The sequence below is a fragment of the Schistocerca nitens genome, chromosome 5 (assembly GCF_023898315.1).
Source record: "Schistocerca nitens isolate TAMUIC-IGC-003100 chromosome 5, iqSchNite1.1, whole genome shotgun sequence".
Classification (NCBI taxonomy): Eukaryota; Metazoa; Arthropoda; class Insecta; order Orthoptera; family Acrididae; genus Schistocerca; species Schistocerca nitens.
In genome coordinates, this window is record NC_064618.1 from 704,684,326 (window position 1) to 704,709,484 (window position 25,159).

At 44.3% G+C, this 25,159-nt stretch overlaps 1 protein-coding gene across 1 annotated transcript in view; it reads right to left on the minus strand.

Moving 5' to 3' along the window:
• The window catches only part of LOC126259503 (uncharacterized), a 1,382,428-nt gene that overhangs the window by 499,214 nt on the left and 858,055 nt on the right, over nucleotides 1-25,159 (minus strand). The window lies entirely within an intron of this gene.

Here is a 25,159-nt window from a genome sequence, read left to right on the forward strand (position 1 = left end):
GAAGGAGAGGCGTGGAGTCGTCATTCATATTTTTCGTTTGCGGAAGGAGTGTTTCTAAGAAAGGGAGACAATGATGACAATGGACCACAAAGCATGGAAGTGCAAGGAAGACAACAGAGACAAAATCTGAAAGCAAGATAACGGATTCAGAGGCGTAATAAATAAAAAAGCTATTGTTAAAGTGTTATTATTTCAAGAACTTATGTTTTGATAGTATCAGTTACGAATATAGTACATTCAATGAAGAGAAAGTAATGACTTCTTTCTTCTTCTCATAACATTCATGTTAGTATCTTAGATGTAGCGTGTACCTGTTCACACAGGTTTATCTTTGACTTTTTTCACATGATGTGTTACTGCACACAGATCAGTGCTGCCTGCAAACAAAAACCAGCGTGGCTGTGCCTAGTCATCCGACATTACAATACACCATGGCCACAGCCCTCAAGTCCTGTTATGAGGTGGATCATTGAATATTGTGACGTTTTCAATTCCTGCCTACTTTCTATTTTTACTTACACCTACATAACGTTTTTCAATTTCTTTATTGTGTATCACGACAACCACTGACTGTTTGTGTATCAGGACTACTCATGAAAATGATCGTAGCCCAAAATATGTTTAGTTAAAGGCTTAGACACGGTAAGTGATTTTTTATTCTCTTTTTGGTCTGAGATTTTTCTGGTGAAAATAACCAATGACTGATTAGTATTTTAATTAAATTTTTCAAATGGCTCTGAGCACTATGGGACTTAACATCTTAGGTCATCAGTCCCCTAGAACTTAGAACTACTTAAACCTAACTAACTTAAGGACATCACATAAATCCAAGCCCGAGGCAGGATTCGAACCTGCGACCGTAGCCGTCTCGCGGTTCCAGACTGAAGCGCCTAGAACCGCTCAGCTACAACGGCCGGCAATTACATTTTTCTCATATGTTTGCACTTACTTGAGAATGGTTACAGAAACTTTAAAAAAAAAATAGAATACAATGAAAATCGATAACAGCCGATGCAGGAAACTTATTTCTTTCGAGAATTTTATTAAATTTCGCTAAATCAGTCCAGAGTGGTCGCTTGTACACAACCACAGTCTGTATTTTGCGCCACACAAGCGTCACCTTGAGTTGCAATGACTTTGAGAAACGTTAATCCTTAATCTCGTTTCTTCTCACCACAAGGACGTGACAGGAGAGATTCAGTCCTTATCTCTGACTTTTAGAAAGTTACACCACTTGGAATAAACGTCTTGATTCAAATTTTAATAACTTGTGAAAGCTCCACTACATTTTCAATGGCATGTAATTAAATATGTTACCGAAGAAAGCAAGAGTGAATAGAAGTGAAAATCGGCGCTCAGTCAGACTAGTACTACATGTGTCAGAAACATTCACTACAATATTCCAATGAAGAATAAATGGCAGGAATCGTTTGGTTTTAGGAGCGGTAGGGCTCCTGGAGTAGCAGCTATTAATAAAGAACAGATTCACAAAAAATAAACGAAACTTAACACTGCATTCGTATGTTCGTAGAACTCGTTTGTGAACATGGAATAGAATGAAATGTTTTGTGTCGTTTGGCAGTGTGGTATTAGTTACAAATTCACGAGGTAATTTGCTGCCACATTGTGCTAATTATCAATGACGGAATGGTACAGGAGACCGAAATACAGAGGATTTTTGGGCAAGGTCGTTCATTTTCATCACTGATGAGCCAAAACAAGATGAGTACTTGCTCAGTAGCATGTTGGTCCACATTTGGAACATACTATTTTGTGTGGCATGGATTCGGCAAGTTCTTGGTCGCAAACGAAATGATCCTATGGCATTGTTGTCCCTGAGGCTCCATTCGGGGCAGTTCGGCCTCTGTATTGCAAGTTGTTTTTAACTGACGCCACTTCGGCGGCTTGAGAGTCAATGATGATGAAAATGATGATGGACACACAACACCCAGTCCCCTGACGGGAATCGAACCCAAGCCCCCTGCGTGGTACGCAGTAACGCTACCGCTACGTTACCGCATGTTGGCGTGCACCCTGGAGTAGGTTTTCAGGCGTTTCCTAGCTCCCCTCGGACCGAATGGCAGGGTGCGGGTGGCACAGCCTCGCCTGTTGTTAGGCTCCCCACCTCGTCGCATACGTCAACATGGGGTCCTCCCCACGGCGGGTGGAAGCCTTATTACACAACCGTACGCCGATTTGCGGGGGAGGAATGTGGTGTCACCGCCAGACACCACACTTGCTAGGTGGTAGCCTTTAAATCGGCCGCGGTCCGTTAGTATACGTCGGATCCGCGTATCGCCACTATCAGTGATTGCAGGCCGAGCGCCGCCACACGGCAGGTCTAGAGAGACTTCCTAGTACTCGCCCCAGTTGTACAGCCGACTTTGCTAGCGATGGTTCACTGACAAAATACGCTCTCATTTGCCGAGACGATAGTTAGCATAGCCTTCAACTACGTCATTTGCTACGACCTTGCAAGGCGCCATTATTCAGTTACTATTGATATTGTAAATAATGTACAGACAAGAGCTACGTTCAACATTAATGGATTAAAGTTAAGTATTCCACCAAGTACCACCTTTTTTCTGAAGTCTAAATTCCTTGTCCTGTTCCAGACCTCACATCAGCCTGCGTGAGCTTAAACGCGTGCCTTTCGGCTTCATCCAAACTCCGTGGGTTGGCTCCTGCCAATCCACAACATTTTGGTGACGAGGCCCCGCGTTCGTATCAATATTGCCCTGATTTACTTGTGTCATGGCTTCGCCACAATCTCCAGATGTACTGTCCGAATTTTATCGCTTACAGAATCAGCAGACGCAGGCCTTACTGGATGCCCTTGGACAGCTTGTCCAGGGTCAACGTGCAATGCAAAACGATGCGGCGGCCGCCGCTCCACCGCTACCGCAGCCACAACACACAGTTGCACCAACTTTTCGTCCTTTTGAAGCTACACTGGAAAGCTGGACGGAGTGGTCACGCCAATTTGGATTCCATCACGCCACCTACAGAATTCAAGGTAATGAGCGGCAGCCTTGTCTCCTTTCCTCCGTAGGGGTGCACACGTACCATGGGATAGTCAAATTATTTCCCTGACGCGACGTAGCAACTCTGTCCTACGACGAAATTTTGTCTGCATTAGATGCATAATTCAAAGAATCAGTCAATGTAGTTGCAAAAAGGTATACCTTCTTTCGTACAAAACGTACGGCTGGTCAAACTAATCGGGAGTGGGTTGCAACCTTGCAAGGTCTTACTAGGGATTGTGCTTTTGAGTGTCGATGTGGACTCCCTTATTCAGATACTATGGTACGTGATGCAATTGCACAGAACGTTTCTGATGTTCGTATAAGGGAACAGATTTTGAAACTAGTCAATCCCTCCCTTCAACAAGTGATGGACATATTGGATCGGCAGGACACACTTGACTTTGCTCAGAAATCATTTGAAACTTCACCAGCCGTGTGTCACATTAACCGGCCCGCCGGGGGCGCTGCACGGAACAGTAAACAGCCCTCGCGCCCGTCCGCACAGCTGCCACCAGGCTCTCAGCCACTTTTGCCGCGCAGGCAAGCAAAAGCAGTGCTAGAATCATGCCCGCGGTGTGCTACTAGACATTCGCGTGAGAACTGCCCGTCACGCCAGGCTATTTGCTTTTTCTGTAATAAAAGAGGACATGTTCAGAGTGTTTGCCAGAAAAAGCTCAGATTGGACACTCACAACCATTCCAGGCCCTTTGCTTTGCGCCGAATTCGAATCAAGGATACTCCGGCTCGTGAAACTTCGCCCATGGAAATTCATGTAGTTCATTCCACTCTGCCCAGTGCCACTCTCTCTAACAGTGACTGTGTTCATCCCACAAATAGTGTGCGTCGACATTGCTGGAGATCCCGTCAAGTCGCAAGTAATTCTGTACCGGTGTCAGTTCACGTTGCACGAGACAGTCACTCTTGTCGTCAGCAGGACAATAAACTTTTTGTAGACTTGGACATTAACGGCAAAGTGATACCATTCCAGCTCGATACCGGAGCTGCAGTTTCACTGATCAATCAAGACATGTACAAACAGCTGGGCACACCTCCGTTGCGTGCCGCAAATGTTAAGCTAACTGCATATTCAGGTCACGGGCTCCCTGTGTTAGGACAGTGCAGCCTTCTTGCAACATACAAAAGACAAACAAAACTTGTGTCATTGTACATCCTTTGTTCTTCTTCTGCAGTGAACTTGTTTGGTTTAGATTATTTCAGTTGTTTAACTTGTCCATAGTCAATCAGGTGCTATCGTGAACCAGACTGTGCCTTCAGACAGTGTTTCTCGTCTATGTGAAGAGTTTGCAGACATTTTTGCACCGGGCCTTGGTTGCGCTAAGAACTATAAAGCACATTTGGAACTGAAAGTAAACGCGCAACCGAAATTTTTCAGAGCGCGCAATGTTCCCCACGCATTGCGTGATGAAGTCGCAAGAACATTAAACGATTTGGAATCACAAGGCGTGATTGAACGTGTGCAGGCTTCTCTCTGGGCATCACCCTTAGTAATTTTGCCAAAACCTTCGGGAAAATTGAGACTTTGTGTGGACTTCAAGGCAACAGTGAATCCACAACTAGAGATTGCAACTTTTCCTTTACCCCGCCAGAAAGATCTTTTTAACAAACTGTGCCCGGGTAAATATTTTTCGAAGTTGGACCTAGCAGATGCGTACTTGCAAATACCGGTGGACGAAGAATCCCAGCGCGTTTTGGTGGTTAACACGCATCTTCGTTTGTATCGATTCAAACGACTGCCATTCGGGTGTGCATCTGCCCCTGCATTGTTTCAGCAATATCTGCAAACTGTTTGTGCGTCGGTCCCTACTGCAGCAAACTATCTGGACGATATAGTGATCTCCGGACAGACGGAAGAATAACATTTAGCCAATCTCAGAACATTATTTCAGGTCTTGCGACAAAATGGTCTTCGCTTGCGGAAGAACAAATGTCTGTTTTTTGTTCGTGACTTACCCTACCTGGGACATGTACGGAATGCCCAAGGCATACATCCTAGTCCCGAGCACCTCCATGCCATACAAGACTTGCCTTCACCGCAGAATTTGAAGCAGCTACAGAGTGTGCTGGGAAAAATTAATTATTGTGACAAATATGTGCCGCACGCCTCTTCCATTTCAGCTCCGCTTCATCGCTTGCGCCGTAAAGGGGTTCCGTTCGTCTGGACGACGGAATGCGAACGCGCCTTTCGCCAGTTGAAATCGGCGTTGCTTTCCAATACTTGCCTTATGCCTTTCGATCCCCAGAAACCCCTTTTGTTGATGGTAGATACATCGGATTTCGGGATCGGTGCTGTGCTTGCGCACAAAGATGGTTCGCACGATCACCCTATTGCCTTTGTGTCCAAATTGCTCTCGTCTGCGCAAAGAAATTATTCACAGATCGAGAAAGAAGCATTGTCTCTCTTATTTGGTGTTACTAAGTTCATGTTTTCTTGTATGGTCGTCACTTTACCACCATCACAGACCACAAACCTTTGACATCGCTTTTTCATCCGAACAAGCCTGTACCTCCGCGTACAGCGCAGAAATTCATTCGCTGGTCTATTTTCCTCTCGCAGTACCGCTACGATATCTTGTATCGGTCCACTGCTAAGCACGGAAACGCCGATGCGTTGTCCCGTTTGCCTGTTGCTGAGGATAGAGCATTCGATTCCTCCGAACTTGCTTGCATGTTAATTGATGCGGAAACCGATGACGTGGTCGAATCGTTTCCGATTGATTTTCGTCGTGTAGCTACAGCCACAGCTGCTGACCCTGTCCTTGCTACCGTTCTGCGTTTTGTTGCTACGCAATGACCCTTGTCAATGTCACGGATCGGGGATCTGTTGGTTCGCCGATTTTTTGCTCACAAGGAGAGACTTTTTGTACGACGTGGTATTTTGCTGTTGCGTTCTGATAATGATCAGTCCAGGGTTGTGGTCCCACGTTCGTTACAGTCCTCTGTCTTACGGCTTCTCCACCAAGGACACTGGGGTATAGTGCGAACGAAACAACTTGCTCGTCAATACTGTACTTGGTTCAGAATCGATGCTGAGATTACGAATATGTGCTCTTCTTGCATGGCGTGTGCCGAACAACAATCCGCACCACCGCGGAAATTCTTTGCATGGGCAAAAGCCACTTCCCCTTGGCAACGCTTACACATCGATTTTGCTGGTCCATTCTGGAATGCTCGATGGTTGGTTGTGGTAGATTCATTCAGTAATTTTCTTGTCCGGATGTCTTCCACGACGTCATCTGCCACCATCCAAGCATTATCTGCTATCTTTTGCATTGAAGGTCTGCCTCAGACTATTGTTTCCGACAATGGCCCACAATTCATGTCCGCAGAATTTCAGTCATTCTGCAAGGCCACTGGTATTCAACATCTGACATCCGCGCTGTTTTCGCCTCAGTCAGACGGTGCCGCTGAACGATTAGTCAGGACTTTCAAGTCCCAGATGTTGAAGTTGAAAGAGTCGCATTCTCGGGAGGACGCGTTATTGCTCTTTTTGTCCTCGTATCGCTCTCAGCCCCGAGATGGTCGCTCGCCGGCTGAGTTGCTCCACGGTCGTCCTCATCGAACCTTGATGTCGTTGCTACATCATCCGCATCAGGTTCCTGTGCAGCGGCAGACACCTGCTTTTGTTCCGGGCGACGTTGTCTACTATCGTAACTATCGAGGTTCACGGCGTTGGATCGAAGGGCGCATTCTTCGCTGCCTCGGCCGCGCTATGTATCTGGTTTTGGGGGCCTCTGGTGAGGTGCGTCGGCGTCTCAATCAGCTGCGCCCCTGTAGTCGCACGGATTCTGCCGCTCCCCGTCTGCTTTCAGCGACGGTGCCGTCCGGTCAGCGCCCTGGGGACCCATCTACTGGCTCGGCTCAGCCCCAGGTGTTACCGACGCTGCCTTCCATTTTGCCCCATGGCGACGCGCCGACGCCGCCGCCGTCTGTTCTCCCGCCGGCGACGCCCGCAGTGGACGCGTCGCTGCAACCACCGGGCGCCCCCTGGGTCACGCGCCGCCGATCGCTTCCCGTGACCGGCTGTTCTCCGACGTGGAACTATTATCCGCGCTGGACCATATGTCGTCTTCGCCCGTCGGGTGCCCCAGCCCAATGGAGGTCGACCCTTCGGCCCCTCCTGTCTCTCTGCGGGCGCATACACCGCATGTTGGTGTGCACCCTGGAGTAGGTTTTCAGGCGTTTCCTAGCTCCCCTCGGACTGAATGGCAGGGTGCGGGTGGCGCCGCCACACGGCAGGTCTAGAGAGACTTCCTAGTACTCGCCCCAGTTGTACAGCCGACTTTGCTAGCGATGGATCACTGACAAAATACGCTCTCATTTGCCGAGACGATAGTTAGCATAGCCTTCAGCTACGTCATTTGTTACGACCTAGCAAGGCGCCATTATTCAGTTACTATTGATATTGTAAATAATGTACAGACAAGAGCTACGTTCAACATTAATGGATTAAAGATAAGTATTCCACCAAGTACCACCTTTTTTCTGAAGTCTAAATTCCTTGTCCTGTTCCAGACCGCACACCAGCCTGCGTGAGCTTAAACGCGTGCCTTTCGGCTTCCTCCAAACTCCGTGGGTTGTCTCCTGCCAATCCACAACATAAGCCAAACAAACTTCGTAATTTTTATGCGCAAAAATTTTATATAAACGCGGCGGGAGCTCGCTTGGCTTTTTACTATTACCGTACCATATGTCCATAACAAGCAAGAAGCTTGTTTGAATTATTACTTTGACTGTACAGTATTTACATACGTTGGCTCGCTATCATCAAGACAGTGTATTCGGGTCATCAGAGACCTAATTAATAACCAGTTGTAAAATATTGTGGCCCATAAACGGAAAAAAATAAAAAAAACGTATCCTGAGTTATTCTGGATTTCTTATGCCAGTGTGTCGCAAAGCGGGAAATGTTTACATTGTCCGCAGCTGCCGTGGTGCTCATGGATGCCTACGTCATTCTCCCATACAGAGTAGTAAGGCCGGTATTCGTAGTGCGTGGCATGTTTCGAGCATCTGTTCGTCTGGATACGGTGGATCCGGACACGATCATCGAGGTGGTGTAACAATAAACGTGATTTATCCGAGCAGGTGATTCTCGATCCAGCCTCCTTGGTCTCATTCCCATTGCAGTCGTAACTGTTGATATAGTCAGGTGAATGTGGGAACACGTAGTGGTAACCTTCATTGTATAAGGGGCGTTCAAAAAGAAACGAGCCGGAGGAATAATTACAGAAACCAGTGCCCGTATGTTAGAAGTATTGATCCTGGCTGTTGAGACACTTGTCCCACTGTGATACAAGGCGGTGAATGGCTGTCTCATAAAATTCCAGGGCCTGCGATGTTAAAACAGTTCCACATGTACAGCTGGACGTCGTCGTCCGAGGTGAATCGTTTGCCCCTAAGAGCCCTTTTGAGGGGACTAAAAATGGCGTAATCATAAGCAGAGAGGTCCGGGATGTATGGAGGGTGGCCGAGAATCTCCCATTTGAATTTCTGCAGGAGTGATGCGACTGTGTTGGCCGTATGAGGCTTTGCTTTGTCGTGGAGCAGAATGACCCCAAGGGTGAGACTGCCTGGTCATTTTGATTTGATCGCTTGGCGAAGGGTGGCAAAGTTTTGGAGTAACGCTGGGCATTCACTGTTGTCCCGAGCTGCAGGAAGTGAATCAGAAGGCGGCCATTTTGGTCAAAGAAGAACGTCAACATACAATGCGACTGGCAGCGTTGGACGATTAATGCATGCTGCTCCTGGCTCTGTATACACGTGGCGTGCACGTGTGCCCTTTAGCGATAGGCTGTGAACTTCCACGCTCTCGTCGGAACCACACCTTTGCCCGCATCTCGTGGTCGTGCGGTAGCGTTCTTGCTTCCCACGCCCGGGTTCCCGGGTTCGATTCCCGGCGGGGTCAGGGATTTTCTCTGCCTCGTGATGGCTGGGTGTTGTGTGCTGTCCTTAGGTTACTTAGGTTTAAGTAGTTCTAAGTTCTAGGGGACTTATGACCACAGCAGTTGAGTCCCATAGTCCTCAGAACCATTTTTTGAACCACACCTTGTTACACAAGCCACGATATTACCATCTTGTCACCGGTCAGCGCATTCCAGACTCCGGCTCGTTTACTTTTGAACGGCCCTTATACTCTAAACGGTGTGCGCCACCAGCACTGTATATTTGTCATATCTGCCACAGATCACCGTCTATCCTGCTTTAAAGAGCGGTAAAGCCGCCGACCTCCACGTTCTGGCATGTGGCGAGTACTTTCAACATCTTGTCGCCTATTCCTGGTCACACTGTCTTCCAACCGCTTCCCCTAGATGATCACGACAATGGAACACGAACAGCTGGCCACCTTTGCCGCTTTCAAGACGCTGGTTCCCAGGTGCTCGACCTTAACAATCTGCCCTGTGTCAAAGACCCTTATGTCAGTAGATTTTACAGTTTCCTGCCAATATATATATGATCCTATAAGAAATTTTTCTGGCACAGCCCAGTGCATAGCTCCGTGAGGCCACTTGCAGAATTACTTGTGTGACTAGTACCGGCACAGAGGACTGGAAAGCTGATGACTGCGTCCATACCTCATCAGAAAATGACGTGGCGGTGGTCGGCTGCGGGTTTGAATGCGGAGCTGGTCTTTATGCGATTATCAGCCGTGCAGCTACAGAAGGGCTTAAAACGACCCTCTTCATTTGCATACAGCCAGGTAATCAATAACTTAATCGTAAACTCGCCTCCACATTTATCTAAATACTGTCGCCGATAACTTTTCCATTGCCACTATCGGAGCACCACCAGGCAAGGTTTCGTTAGCTTCCTCAAGTATGGTGCCATATATAAAGGGCAGTACTTAATACAGTGCCGGGAAAAATTTGTAGACCCGGAAACACAGCACGTTCCCCCTGGGGGATATTGGATGTACTGACAATGGTCTTAACGTCCCTTACCAAAAGATAGCGTACTGGCATAGCTACGTGTGTGTGTGAAATCTTATGGGACTTAACTGCTAAGGTCATCAGTTCCTAAGCTTACACACTACTTAATCTAAATTATCCTAAGGACAAACACACACACCGATGCCCGAGGGAGGACTCGAACCTCCGCCGTGACCAGCCGCACAGTCCATGACTGCAGCGCCTAAGACCGCTCGTCTAAACCCGCGCGGCCATAGCTACGAGAGCGGTATTTGTGTATACCCTTTAATAGAGAATGCTCGCCGCCTGAAGGCTCTGTCTAGTACAAACGTGTGAAGCAAACAGGCAAACACAGACCACAGAAAACTCGTGTTCCCTAAAACCAACAGCAAGAGTTCGATTGGGATCAAATTGTGGCCATCTAAGTGGCGGGATGGTCGTCTCGGAAAATTGCCACGCAAGTAGGACGTGCTGCATCAATTGTGCAATGATGCTGGTATTAGTGGTCACGAGAATATTCTTACGCAGGTAGACGAGGTTTTGGAAGTTCACGCGGTACAGACGTCCGCCATAATCGTCGTATTGTAAGGGTAGCGGTGGCAGATCGTACAGCTACCACAGCCCACATAAGAGACGTGTGAAGACGAACAGCTACGAACTGGTAATTATTAGTGAGAGATCGGGCACGCACACCCCTAGCCGGTCATCAACCCCTGCCATACTATCGACATGCACGGCTCAAACTGTGCGGTCATAGGATAACTTGGAATGTGGCGTCGTATTCTTCAGCGATTAGTGCAGAATCTGCCCGCATGCAAGTGACAGACGTTTGCACTTACAAATACCTGGTAAGAGCTGTCTCTTACAGTACATTCGTCAAAAACACACTGGCTCCGTCTGTGGCCTTATGGTTTGGCGTGTGTTGACCTACAAGTCTCGTTAACCTTTGATGTTTCAGGAGATGACACTAAGTAGCGCTCGGTACGTGCAGAATGTTGTTAGACCCACTATTTTAACGTTCTTGCAACGGGAAGGTGATGTGTTGTTACAGCTGGATAATTCTCTCCCACTCACTGCCCGTGAAATTCAACGCGCTCTGCAAGATGTGCAGCAAATGCCCTGACCACCATCATCTCCGGACTTGTCTTCAATCGACAACGTGTGGGATATGAGTGGACTAGAAGAGACTCGTGCCACTCGTCAGCCAACAATCCTTACAGAGCCACGTGAACTGGACAATCCTGCGTGGCATAACGTATCCCATGACAGTATTCAACGTCGATCGACTGGATTCCAGAGTCAGCGCCTACATTGCCGCCCGTGTAGGCTACACCCCATTGTTTTAGCACGGGTCGATATCTGGTACCCAGAACCGCTTGTACCGCAGAATCTCTTGTGCTATTGATCCATAAATGTAGCCAGGTCATGTACTCCATATGCACTGTTGCAACAATAAATCTTGAGTGAACTGGAGACCCCTGAAAGGGTGTAATATTTTTTTTTCCGTCGATGTAGTATCACGAACCCATTCATTAGGATTACTTAGGAAACTAAAGGGGGCAGAGCACTGAAAGCCTGAAACCGACCTTGACGAAGAGTGGCAGCCCTCTTAATCCCGGTGGCATATACTATCGATCTGGCGTAGAGCCAGAAGGCTGAGTCAGTTTTACTGGCCTCGTTTCGTTATTCACAGATACATGTTGGCTGCAGCCAGAACGATAATCGTTTCTCTTTCCGCTCTACTGTGACAGTGCGAAAGTTTCCCGACTGCAACTTGCCCGTCCGCGGACGTCACAAATAAGGCAGCGACGGCGGCGACTGCGACACGCAGCGTCCTTTTGTTTTGCCGCTGCGCGCCGCTCATTAAGGGGTCCATCACTGAAATGTGGCGGCCGTTTCCTGCGACCCCGTCTGACGCTCCAGAAAATACGCTCTCCGGATCGGCGCGTCTGCAAAAACAGGGCGGGGTGTGGGGCGGGCGTGCGGTTTGCGCGTCTGGCGGCGACCCAAGCCCGCGGGGGCGGTTGGGGCGGTGGGGGCGGCGGGGGCCGGCGACCTGGCCAGGCTGGGTGGCGCTGCCGCCACCAGGCGGCCATTCCTCACACACTTCCGGCCGCCTGGCACTCTGGCCGTCACGAATTTCCGTGGCTCGTTAGAGCGCGGCGCGGCACATACATCCACCCCGCCGGGCCGCCATATTTCTGCTCAACTCGCGGCTTTCCCCTTCTCAACTGCTGAAATACTCTCGTCTTTAGTCTACACTTTATTTTTGTTGCTGCAGTATTTATTCACTGTATCGCCCTCGACAAATGCGGACTGTACAAATATCACGCTATGAATTTTGAACTTCTGGTTTTGCAGCTGAATTGGCGATTCCGTTTTACACAAAATATTTCCACCACTGAACAGTCTTCGTCATGATCTATGATCAAGAGATCGATAATAGTCTGGAAAGGGGGCCTGATTGTTGTTGCGGTCTTCAGTCCAGAGACTGGTTTGATGCAGCTCTCCAAGGTACCCTATCCTGTGCAAGCTGCTTCATCTCCCAGTACCTACTGCAACCTATATCCTTCGGAATCTGTTTAGTGTTTTTATCTCGTGGTCTCCCTCTACGATTTTTACTCTCCACGCTTCCCTCCAATGCTAAATTTGTGATCCCTTGATGCCTCAAAACAGAGTGGGTTTTAAAAATGTATGAATGTGCAGCGAGCAGTTTGGGCGGGAGCACAAAAGGTTTGGAGTTGTGAAGGTAAACGAGAGAACCAATTGGTTCCTGTGAAGGCGCTCAGACTAGTTTTGGCTACCAATTATCACCTGCCTTGCAAAGCCCTTTCCGTGAGTACCACTGATATTTTGGAAGAAACACTAGCGACTTGGAGGTTATTTGGCTGGTTCGCCACTAGCGAAGGGGGTCCATTCTGTTGCAGGCTTAAGGAGTGGATAGTTGGTGGCCGTCCTGACCGAGTTAAGTAACTTCTGTGTTTGTCCTTACCACTCGCTCTCATCCTTCCCCTCCTCCTCCCTCCCCCCCCCCCCCCTGCCAGACGGGGGAGGTTTATGCAATCATCACTCATAATTAATAGCAGCCATTTAAGTCATTTGGTTAAAAACTGATCAGTGAATTTTGACTAAGTGAAGCTACCTACTCAGTGTAATTTTTTTTTTAAATTCTGTATTTTTTCTACTGTATGCCTGTAGGTTTCTAATTAAAACCAGCTGTTTGATAATCATCTGCGTAAAAACTCATCAGTGAATTTTGGTTAGCCATAGCTGTCTATTCACAGACTGTTAATTGTTTTAAAATTCTGCACCTTGTATGTGTCCTGAATGACAGTGGGTTCATAATTAAAGGCAGATGTTTATGAGTCATTTCCTTAAAATCTGATCAGTGATTTCCGGTTAACCGTAGCTGCTTGTTCAGTGACTGTTAACTGTTGTCAGAACTATGTATCTTGCTCTCTACTGAATGACAGTGACTTCATGTTTAACAGCAACTATGACAATCATTTCCTTAAAATCTGATGAGAGAAATTTGGTTACCTGTAACTAACTACTCACTGACAGTTAATTGTTTTTAACATTTTTTACCCTGCCTGTCTATTGAGTGACAATGGGTTTATGTGTAACGACAACCGTACAAAGTTAATTTAATTATAAAACTTCTCAGCGTTTCATGCTAACTGTAGTTAACTGTGTTTTAAAATTCTGTAGTGCTGATGTACAGTTAATGGCTAATGGGTCATAATTAGCGGCAGCTGTTTAAGTCATTTTTCTAAAGTCTGCTCAGTCACTTTTACCGCTGATTCTTTTTACAACTTGTTTGATTTTAATAAAGCCCAGTTATATATTAAAGATGATGAACGCTGAAGCATTTATGTGGGGACCCTAGTCCTTCCAGGACGGTGACCCAATCCCAAACTACCCCAACCAAGTTGCTAGTTATCAACTGGTAGCAGAGTACGCGTTAATTATCGTACAAAGCAGTATTAGGAGATGCAGCAGAAATCTGTAAATCGGTCTGCTCACGACAGTGCACGGTGCCAGAATGTTCCAAAAAGCCGCGCGAGACAGTGGGATTTTTCAGCCGGCTGATATCTTGGGTTCTGTTAAAAAAAAAATGGCTCTGAGCACTATGGGACAGAACAGCTGTGGTCATCATTCCCCTAGAACTTAGAACTACTTAAACCTAACTAACCTAAGGACATCACACACATCCATGCCCGAGGCAGGATTCGAACCTGCGACCGTAGCGGTTACGCGGTTCTAGACTGAAGCGCCTAGAACCGCACGGCCACACCAGCCGGCTTGGGTTCTGTTGTTCACATACATAGAGAATGAAGTGTTTTGGATAACCCTTGGCCTAGCGTCCAATTTCATACCTATCGGAAGAAAGGGCATGTTTTAGCTGTGCTATACTAAAGGGTCGAAAATTAAAAATTACACACTTCCTCCACCCAAGGCAAATTTGAGGAAGTCGATTGGTTCTTTTGTATTAGCTGTGGTCTAGGATGGTTCTTAGGTTGTTTATAGAAGCATCTTCACTTCATAGGGGATTCCCCTGAAAACAATGAAAAACAATTATTATTCGATACGAAAAGTGGCTGCTCTGTGCTTCCTATTCACGACATAACGTCGAAAATTCTAACATGTGTGCCTAATGTGATATTGTCGAATAACTTTTACACATTTTTATCCGTTATCGAATTCAAGAGGTTCGGAGTTAACATACTTATCCAGAAAACTGCAAAACCGGTTTTTAGCCGTTATTGCACAGTGGACCACACTTATCTAAATACCTGATCGTAATGAATGGTTCAAAACTTTCAGAAACGACTTCCTGACACTTAAATCTATACTCGATGTTAACAAATTTCTCTTCTTCAGAAACGCTTTCCTTGCCATTGCCAGTCTACGTTTTATATCCTCTCTACTTCGACCGTCATCCGTTATTTTGCTCCCCAAATAGCCAAAGTCCTTTACTACTTTAAGTGTCTCATTTCCTAATCTAATTCCCTCAGCATCATCCGACTTAACTCGACTACATTCCATTATCCTCGTTTTGCTTTTGTTGATGTTCATCTTATATCCTCCTTTCAAGACACTGTCCATTCCGTTCAACTGCTCTTCCAAGTCCTTCGCTGTCTCCGACAGAATTACAATGTCATCGGCGAACCTCAACGTTTTTATTTCTTCTCCATGGACTTTAATACCTACTCCGAATTCTTCTTTTGTTTCCTTTACTTCTTGCTAAATATACAGATTGAATAACATCGGGGACAGGCTCCCTTCCCAACCGCTGCTTCCCTTTCATGCCCCTCGACTCTTATAACTGCCATCTGGTTTCTGTACAAATTGTAAATAGCCTTTCGCTCCCTGTATTTTACCCCTGTCATCTTTAAAATTTGAAAGAGAGTATTCCAGTCAACTTTGTCAAAAGCTTTCTCTAAGTCCACAAATGCTAGAAACGTAGGTTTGCCTTTCCTTAATCTATTTTCTAAGATAAGTCGTAGGGTCAGTATTGCCTCACGTGTTCCAACATTTCTGCGGAATCCAAACTGATCTTCGCCGAGGTCGGTTTCTACCAGTTTTTCCATTCGTCTGTAAAGAATTCATGTTAGTATTTTGCAGCTGTGACTTATTAAACTGATAGTTCGGTAATTTTCACATCTGCCAACACCTGCTTTCTTTGGGATTGGAATTATTATATTCTTCTTGAAGTCTGGGGGTATTTCACCTGTCTCATACATCTTGATCACTAGATGGTAGAGTTTTGTCATAACTGGCTCTCCCAAGGCCATCAGTAGTTCCAAGGGAATGTTGTCTACTCCCGGGGCCTTGTTTTGACTCCGGTCTTTCAGTGCTCTGTCAAACTCTTAACGCAGTACTGTATCTCCCATTTTATCTTGATCTACATCCTCTTCCATTTCCATAATATTGTCCTCAAGTACATCGCCCTTGTATAGATCCTCTATATACTCCTTCCACCTTTTTGCTTTCCCTTCTTTGCTTAGAACTGGGTTTCCATCTGAGCTCCTGATATTCATACAAGTGGCTCTCTTTTCTCCAAAGATCTCTTTAATTTTACTGTACGCAGTATCTATCTTACCCCTAGTGAGATAAGCCTCTACATCCTTACATTTGTCCTCTAGCCATGCCTGCTTAGCCATTTTGCATTTCCTGTCGATCTCATTTTTGAGACGTTTATATTCCCTTTTGCGTGCTTAATTTACTGCGTTTTTATATTTTCTCCTTTCATCAATTAAATTCAATATTTCTTCTGTTACCCAAGGATTTCTACTAGACCTCGTCTTTTTACCCTGGTCCTCTGCTGCCTTCAATACTTCATCCCTCAGAGCTACCCATTCTTTTTCTACTGTATTTCTTTCCCCCATTCCTGTCAATTGTTCACTTATGCTCTCCTTGAAACTCTGTACAACCTCTGGTTTAATCAGTTTATCCAGGTCCCATCTCCTTAAATTCCCACCTTTTTGCTGTTTCTTCAGTTTTAATCTACAATTCATAACCAACAGATTGTGGTCAGAGTCCACATCGCCCCTGGAAATGTCTTACAATTTAAAACCTGGTTCCTAAATCTCTGTCTTACCATTCTATAATCTATTTGATACCTCCTAGTATCTCCAGGATTCTTCCACGTATACAAGCTTCTTTTGTGATTCTTGAACCAAGTGTTACCTATGATTAAGTTATGCTCTGTGCAAAATTCTACCAGACGGCTCCCTCTTTCATTTCTCTCCCCCAATCCATATTCACCCACTACGTTTCCTTCCCTCCAGTTTCCTACTCTCGAATTCCAGTCACCCATGACTATTAAATTTTCGTCTCCCTTCATTACCTGAATAATTTCTTTTATCTCATCATACATTTCATCAATTTCTTCATGTATGGAAGTGAAACATGGACGATAAATAGTTTGGACAAGAAGAGAATAAAAGCTTTCGAAATGTGGTGCTACAGAAGAATGCTGAAGATATGATGGGTAGAGCACATAACTAATTAGGAGGTATTGAATGGAATTGGGGAGAAGAGGAGTTTGTGGCACAACTTGACAAGAAGGAGGGACCGGTTGGTAGGACATGTTCTGAGGCATCAAGCGATCACAAATTTAGCATTGGAGGGCCACGTGGAGGGCAAAATCGTAGAGGGAGACGAAGAGATGAATACACTAATTAGATTCAGAAGGATGTAGGTTGCAATAAGTACTGGGAGAGGAAGAAGCTTGCACAGGATAGAGTAGCATGGAGAGCGGTATCAAACCAGTCTCAGGACTGAAGACAACAACAACAACAACAACTCTATACTCTTTAGACACTCATCTAGAAAAGCCATATTCTCGTTTCCGAAAATCTGTATCCATTATCAAGATATACACCACAAATCATAATTTTTGGATGACAAAAGTACCAACTTTGGGGATGCCAGCTTCTATAATTTATAATACGATCGTCGAAAGAGTTAGCATATGTTCTAAAGATATCATTAGCCGTTACCGAACTCCAGATGTTCAAATTGGCCGTACACACGCACGTAAAATATGGCGAACGTAAAATTGATCTGAGGCGTAAACGAAGTTTTAACGGACGTACTGAACACACTGAAAGGGTGCTAGTGTCATCGGAAGAAATCTGGGGTCACAAAACTATGTTTTAGTCACCATTTTCATTTTATCACCAATAAATCTTTACGGCGCGTTGTTTGCGTTTAATGGGCACTTCAAACCTCATCTACATCATCCAAATCTATGTGGATACTCTCCAAATTTCGCTTAAGTGCCGGACAGTGGATTCATCGAACCAGCTTCACAATAATTCTATATCATTCCACTTCCGAACAGCGCGTGGCATAACGAACACCTATATCTTTCCATGGGAGCTGTGATTTCCCTTTATTTTATTATGGTGATCGTTTCTTCCCATGTACATCGGCGTCAAAAAAACATTTTCGCATTCGGAGGGGAAGATTGATGACAGAAATCCCATCAAAATCCCGCAGCAACTACGAACACCTCGATGTCCACCAGGAATCCTGTATCATATCGATGACACTCCCCTGCCCTATTTATCGATAGTACAGAACGTGATACCTTTGTTTGAACTGTATCGATGTACTCTGATAAGCCTATTACTTTGGACTGACATTCTATGCTCAACAGAGCGTTCCATTGAACAGGTCGTATAATTCAATCTCACTTTCTGTGAGGATAGCAGTGGCATCAGCGAATTTTGTCACTGACATATTTTAATCATGACTTTTTAATCCAATTTTGAATCCTTTAGTCCAGCAAGGTATGTAAGAGACCATCTTGGAATCACGATATTAAGGGAGAAGTACTAGAACACTGAAACAGTGAGAGTTGGTCGTTCGTACCTCCGTAACCTGGATCTATTCCAGCACAGAAAACAGCTTTCACTTCTTAGGAACCTCCACAAATGTAAGACTTATGCCAGTTAAATTTGTGAGTTGCACAGTATTGTCTTTATGCAGGTTGATCTTCGAATACAAAGAAATAAGGGACTTAGGAGAAGGACAACTTTTATCTATCGTGCAACATACACCCTCCCAGTCATTCATTCACTAATAATGTTCCTTAGAACCTATGAATGTGAAAAAACAAATGTCAGCTGAATTAGGATATTAAGATTGTGAATTAGCAGTTACAACCAGCATGAAGAATAAACTGTCTTTAAAGGACTTGTTTACATGGCATCTTCTATGATTGTCCTGAAATATTAAATGATTGTTTCGTTTGCACATACAGGTTATAGATTAAACTCATTTCATAATAGTTTTCATAATAAAATGGAAAGGTACTTACAAATCAGCATCTAACTCATTATTTATAAGTCTAACAGCTTCCTCTCATGAGGAAAATTGGTTGAAAGTTTGCGGTATATATGTATAGCACTGTAACGGTGTAGTTTGTGCATAGAGCGTCATTCGTTTTTGCAAGGGTTGCCGATGTTCTCAATTTTTGCTTTCGATTGTTCTTTGTTTGGCTGTGCATGTGCTGATGTATTGTGTGTGTGTTTGTGTGTGTATGTGTGTGTGTGTGTGTGTGTGTGTGAGAGAGAGAGAGAGAGAGAGAGAGAGAGAGAGAGAGAGAGAGAGCGTGTGCGTGATAAGACTTTTTCAATTTATTTATTACTTAATATTTATTTACTTTTTATTATTATTTTTATTCCGTTTTAATTTTATTTTTTTATTTACTTTTGTAATTTTTCTGTAAGATGTAATTTATATCTTATCATTTATGTTTTATTTATTTACCTGTTTATTATCATTTTTGTACTTTGGAAAAAAATGTGATTTGTCATCAGCTAGTGGGATTTCTGACCTTGTTGCAGTGCTTATACTGATTCCCATCAGATCACCAAAATTAAGCACTCTTGGGGTTGGCTAGCACTTGGGTGGGTCACCATCCGGATGTGCCGAATGCTGTTCGTAAACGGAATGAAATCAGCCCTTTAGAGGCCACTTTAGGAGCTACTTGATTGACGAGTAAGTTCTCCGGTGACAAAAACTGACTGGGTCTACGTGAGCTGACATCTTGCTTCCCCATATCCACATCCAGCGAAACCTACGACTGAGGATGACATGGTGATCGGTCGGTTCCGTTGGGCATCGTTGGTCCATATATATATATTTGTGTGTGTGTGTATGTATCACATATAATACATCAACACACATACAGCGAAACAGTAAACAACTGAAAGAATAAACTAGAAAAATTGGCAACACTAACATGAACAAATGGAATTCTGTACACAGAAAATGCAATTACAGTGCTATCTTTCGAAAACAGCGTCACTGCAAACTTTCATCGAGTTTTCCACTTATGAGAAAGATGTTTGGCTTACAAGTAATGAATTAGACGCTGATCTGTAAATATCTTTCCGTTTTGTTCTAAAAACTGCCATGAACTGCTTCACCTATATATGCAAATGAAAAATATCGTGCACTATTTCATGCTACTCAGTGAACATGCCCTGCAAATAAGGCGAAACGCGTCCCGGTGCACAGATAAAATAAGAAAAGCAATATTCAGCATGAAAAAGACGTTTCTCTTTCAAGTTACTTCAGCTTGCACACAGCTGCTGCGAAAATTGCCACCATAAGAAACGTGTTGAACGTAAGAAATTCAAGAACGTCGAGAAGGCTGCTTCAGTATGTTCGGTTACCTACTTAGCATTATTACTGCTGAATGGATACTTTTATTATGTACCAGCAAGGCCGCAGAAGATAATCTACCAGCATGGCGGTGAGACAACCACCACACATTTTCTATAAACTCCCTTTCCCTCTCACTCCCCAACCCACATTATCGCTTTAATATAACAATAATAATTAAGAGTATTACATATATTTACCACCGTTGGAAACATTAATCTTTATATGTTCTGTACACTTGTTAGTTCACTTTATAGAAAGTGTCTAGGACGTAAATAGTCTAGAAAAGGAGCCTGTCACCACTGTAATAAATTTACATTTAAATTACTGCTCTCCTTGCAATTATATGTGGGTGATTTCTTCTGGCAAATACGATGCAAAACGCGTCACACAAAAGTACGCGTTTTTAAGTGATATAAAGTCAATTGATGATGGAGGTAAAATACTCCCAAAGGCATGATTCGACGATAAATAAATGCGATTTATTAATTTGTATTTTCAAATTTGTGTCCATAACGGTCACGGCCACACGTTATCTAAAATGCTCGCCTTTAAAATGAACCATGGCACGACAAATACTTTTCATTACCAGCTAAAAGAAGTCTGTTCACTATGTTTACACCCAGTATTTGTTGGACAAACTTCTATTGACACACACATAGCCCGCAATTTTAAACATAACTTACAGCATCGACGGTAAGCAAATTTTCAGTTTATAAAGTTTACAGCAAACCTAAGTCATAAGTTTAATGTAAAAAACCTTAACGATATCTCGATACTACTAAGGGTATCTTTTTCAGAAGGAGGTCACATAAATTACGTGACGTTAAATTGAAAACATATCTTTATATACAATTACCACTCCTAAACAATTTTAATATCATGTAATTTATGTGACTGCCTTCTGAAAAAAAAATTCTTAGTGATATCGAAATATGGTTAAGGTTTTTTACGTTAAACTTTTGCAGCTGGTTGGCTGTAAACTTTATATATTGAATACACATGTAACTCAGATTCAGAATAACTTTTGAATACATTGCGGGAGCAGACAGTGATGAATGTTATTACAAATATTTACTATCAAAAACAGTCTTGATCATAAATTATCTATTCCGGTGACCGGTTTCGACCACAACTGTGGTCATCTTCAGAAGATGAGCACAGTAATAGTTGTGCTCGAAACTGGTCACCGGAATAAATAATTTATGATCAAGACTGTTTTTGTTAGTAAATATTCATATTCAGAAGATTGGAACACATAACTGCTGTTCAGAAGCAAATGTCTACTTACATACTGTATGTAATTGTCTTAACAGTCTGCAAACAGACTCTTGCTATCATACCTATGCGACGCGCCTTCCATATGCGCTACATAATTATTACAGTGCGTTATTATTACACAAAGACTGGCTAAATTACGGGTTGGCGGAAAAAAGTATCGACCGTTACCTAAAGGATTTTTATAAAGTCTTCCACTATATATTTAGCCATAGGGTACGCAGGATACATTGTTCTCCTATACGTGTGCGTCACACAAAACTCATATTGGCCAGATCTGACACATACCGCATGACACTAGGCAGATTGGGAAATATGTAGTAACAGAATCGTTTGTATTTGTAAGTAAAATAGCTGAGGATTTGTTGGACATTGTGGAAGTAATACAAAAATATAGAGAGCCGCTAGAAGAACTAGTAAAATACCGTGGAATTGTTTTTCATCTCTAAATCGATGTTGATGATGGCGTTTCGGAGGTAAGCCGTCTCAATGTATTTATTGCGTGAAAGATGTCTGAAGAAGTTTGTAAGGGTGTTGCAGAGTAAGGTATTCTGAGAAATAACTGCTAAGAAAAAAGCTCGATAGGTTACGCCGTTTCCGATGTAATTAGCACTGAAGTTAGCTGGTCAGGTCGTTGCGCGCTTAAGCTCAAGTAGCCTGCCAAAGAGAGTGTCGCCAGACGTGTATTTCGTTTGGTTTCCTCAAACCGAACAAATGTAACTTTCACTAGCCTAGCTTGAACTCATCACTTCGGGGAAAGGCAAATTTTAATTGGTAATGAGATTTCAAAAAGTGGCAACTCACCGGCCGTAGATGTCTCTCCATCACCGCACTTTAGTGGGTGAATTTACTTGAATTTGAGCGTGAAATTAGCTGATAGGCTACAATCCATGCTAAGTAGAGCAGAAACGGCGCAGTGTATCAAGTTTGTTTTTTTCTTAACAGTTATTTCTCAGCCCATCCTACCTTGCAGCGCCCTTACAAGCTTTTCAGACTGTTTCTGACTACCCTGTATTCCGATACAACTAAACAGCTCATTTCATGGATAATTGTTGACCACCGGTAAGCACCTAAGTAAACTCTCGTACAGTTACGTGAAAATCTTTTCTCTTCTGAGACAATGTTCAACAGATTTCTAACAAGGGAACCTCCCCATCGCACCCCCCTCAGATTTAGTTATAAATTGTCACAGTGGATAGGCCTTGAAAAACTGAACACAGATCAATCGAGAAAACAGGAACTAGTTGTGTAGAACTACGAAAAAATAAGCAAAATATACAAACTTAATTGTCCATGGGCAACATAGGCAACATCAAGGAGGCTCTGGCCTCAGGAGCGCCGTGGTTCCGTGGTTAGCGTGAGCAGCTGTGAAACACGAGGTCCTTGGTTCAAGTCACTCCTACAGTAAAAATTTTAAATTGTTATTTTCAGACAATTATCAGAGTTCAGGCACTCACACATAATCAATTTCGCTCTCCAAAATTCCAGGACATATTCAGATTTGCTTGGACATATGCAGGATTTGACGGTCTACATACGGAAAAATTTGAAAACGTTAAAAACATATGTTTTGACAGAGAACAGAGAAAACTGTGCGACTGTGAAACTCTTGCATTCATTTGTTGCAGTTTATGTGACACACTCTTATGTTTTCATCACTTTTTTGGGATTTATTATCACATCCACAAGAAAACCTAAATCGGGCAAGGTAGAAGAATCTTTTTACCCATTCGCTAAGTGTGCAAGTTAGGTGGGTCGACAACATATTCCGGTCATGTGACGCACATGCCGTCACCAGTGTCGTATAGAATATATCAGACGTGTTTTCCTGGATCAAATATTTCCGGTTCCCATTGGAGAGGCACCTCCTTTCGTCAACTAATCGCACGATTTTGCGGTGCGGTCGCAAAACACAGACACTAAACTTATTACAGTGAACAGAGACGTCAATGAACGAATGGACGGATCATAACTTTGCAAAAATAAAGTAAGTAAACTTTTCGCTCGAGGGTAAACTTGAACCAACGCCCTCTCGCTCCGCAGCTGCTCACGCTAACCACGAGACCATGGCGGTCCTGTGCCCAGATCATCCTTGATGTTGCCTATGTTGCCCAAGGACTACTCAGTTTGTATATTTTGCTTATTTTTTCGTAGTTCCACACAACTTCTTCCTGTTTTCTCGACTGATCTGTGTTCAGTTTTTCAAGGCCTATCCACTGTGCCAAATTATAACTAAATCTGAGGGGGTTGCGATGGGGAGGTTCCCTTGTAAGAATATACTGTTGTCTCATATTTAGCACGTCAGCAACAAATGATACTTAACAAGCCAAGCAAAAGCTCCAATGGCAAAACTTAGGTCTGACTAGTAATATGCGTAGCCATGGTTACTGATGGAACATAGGGAATCTCAGATTCAGTTCGCAGTCTGTGCTTTGTTATATCCAACACATCCTGGTATTTGTAACATTGCTGCACTTGCTCTCACCCTGAGGACATAGCGGCTTTACCTTGTGTGACAATGACTGCGTGGCATTACAGTTCTCTTTGTGAGGTCACGGGATGGGAGATAACGAGGCCACATACCTGCCACGCAGCAGCTGCAAACCAGCTATAAGAGGTGGCGGCGGGCCCTGCCTTTGTGACCTCTGCGCGACCCTCTGCAACGGGTCGATTCTGCCACCTGTCGCCTCCACCAGCAAACCAACCGGTCACCAGCCGCAACACAACTGCGCTACTAAACACTATTCTGGAATTGTGTCCCGTGTCCATGTGTCGTAACAAGTGATGTGTCCATGTGTCGCCGGCCGCGGTGGCCGTGTGCTTCTGGCGCTGCAGTCCGGAACCGCGGGACTGCTACGGTTGTAGGTTCGAATCCTGCCTCGGGCATGGGTGTGTGTGATGTCCTTAGGTTAGTTAGGTTTAAGTAGTTCTTAGTTCTAGGGGACTTATGACCTAAGATGTTGAGTCCCATAGTGCTCAGAGTCATTTGTTCATGTGTCATAACAAGTGACCCAAAACCGGTTAAGCCCAATGTGCATTAGCGATTCCTGCCAGTCCTTCAGGGGGCTAAAAAACTTGAGTTCAGACTGTTCTGCTATCATTTCGTCTTCTGTAAACTGTCCTGTGATACCTTTTACCTACTTATGTCTTGAATTCATTATCATAAATACAGGGTGTTACAAAAAGGTACGGCCAAACTTTCAGGGAACATTCCACACACAAATAAAGAAAAGATGTTATGTGGACATGGGTCCGGAAACGCTTAATTTCCATGTTAGAGCTCATTTTAGTTTCGTCAGTATGTACTGTACTTCCTCGATTCACCGCCAGTTGGCCCATTTGAAGGAAGGTAATGTTGACTTCGGTGCTTGTGTTGACATGCGATTCATTTCTCTACAGTACTGGCATCAAGCACATTAGTACGTAGCATCAACAGGTTAGTGTTCATCACGAACGTGGTTTTGCAGTCAGTGTAATGTTTACAAATGCGGAGTTGGCAGATGCCCACTTGATGTATGGATTAGAACGGGGCAATAGCCGTGGCGCGGTACGTTTGTATCGAGACAGATTTCCAGAACGAAGTTGTCCCGACAGGAAGACGTTAGAAGCAATTGATCGGCGTCTTAGGGAGCACGGAACATTCCAACATATGACTCGTGACTGGGGAACACCTACTGTAGAACGACGAGGACACCTGCAATGGACGAAGCAATTCTTCGTGCAGTTGACGATAACCCTAATGTC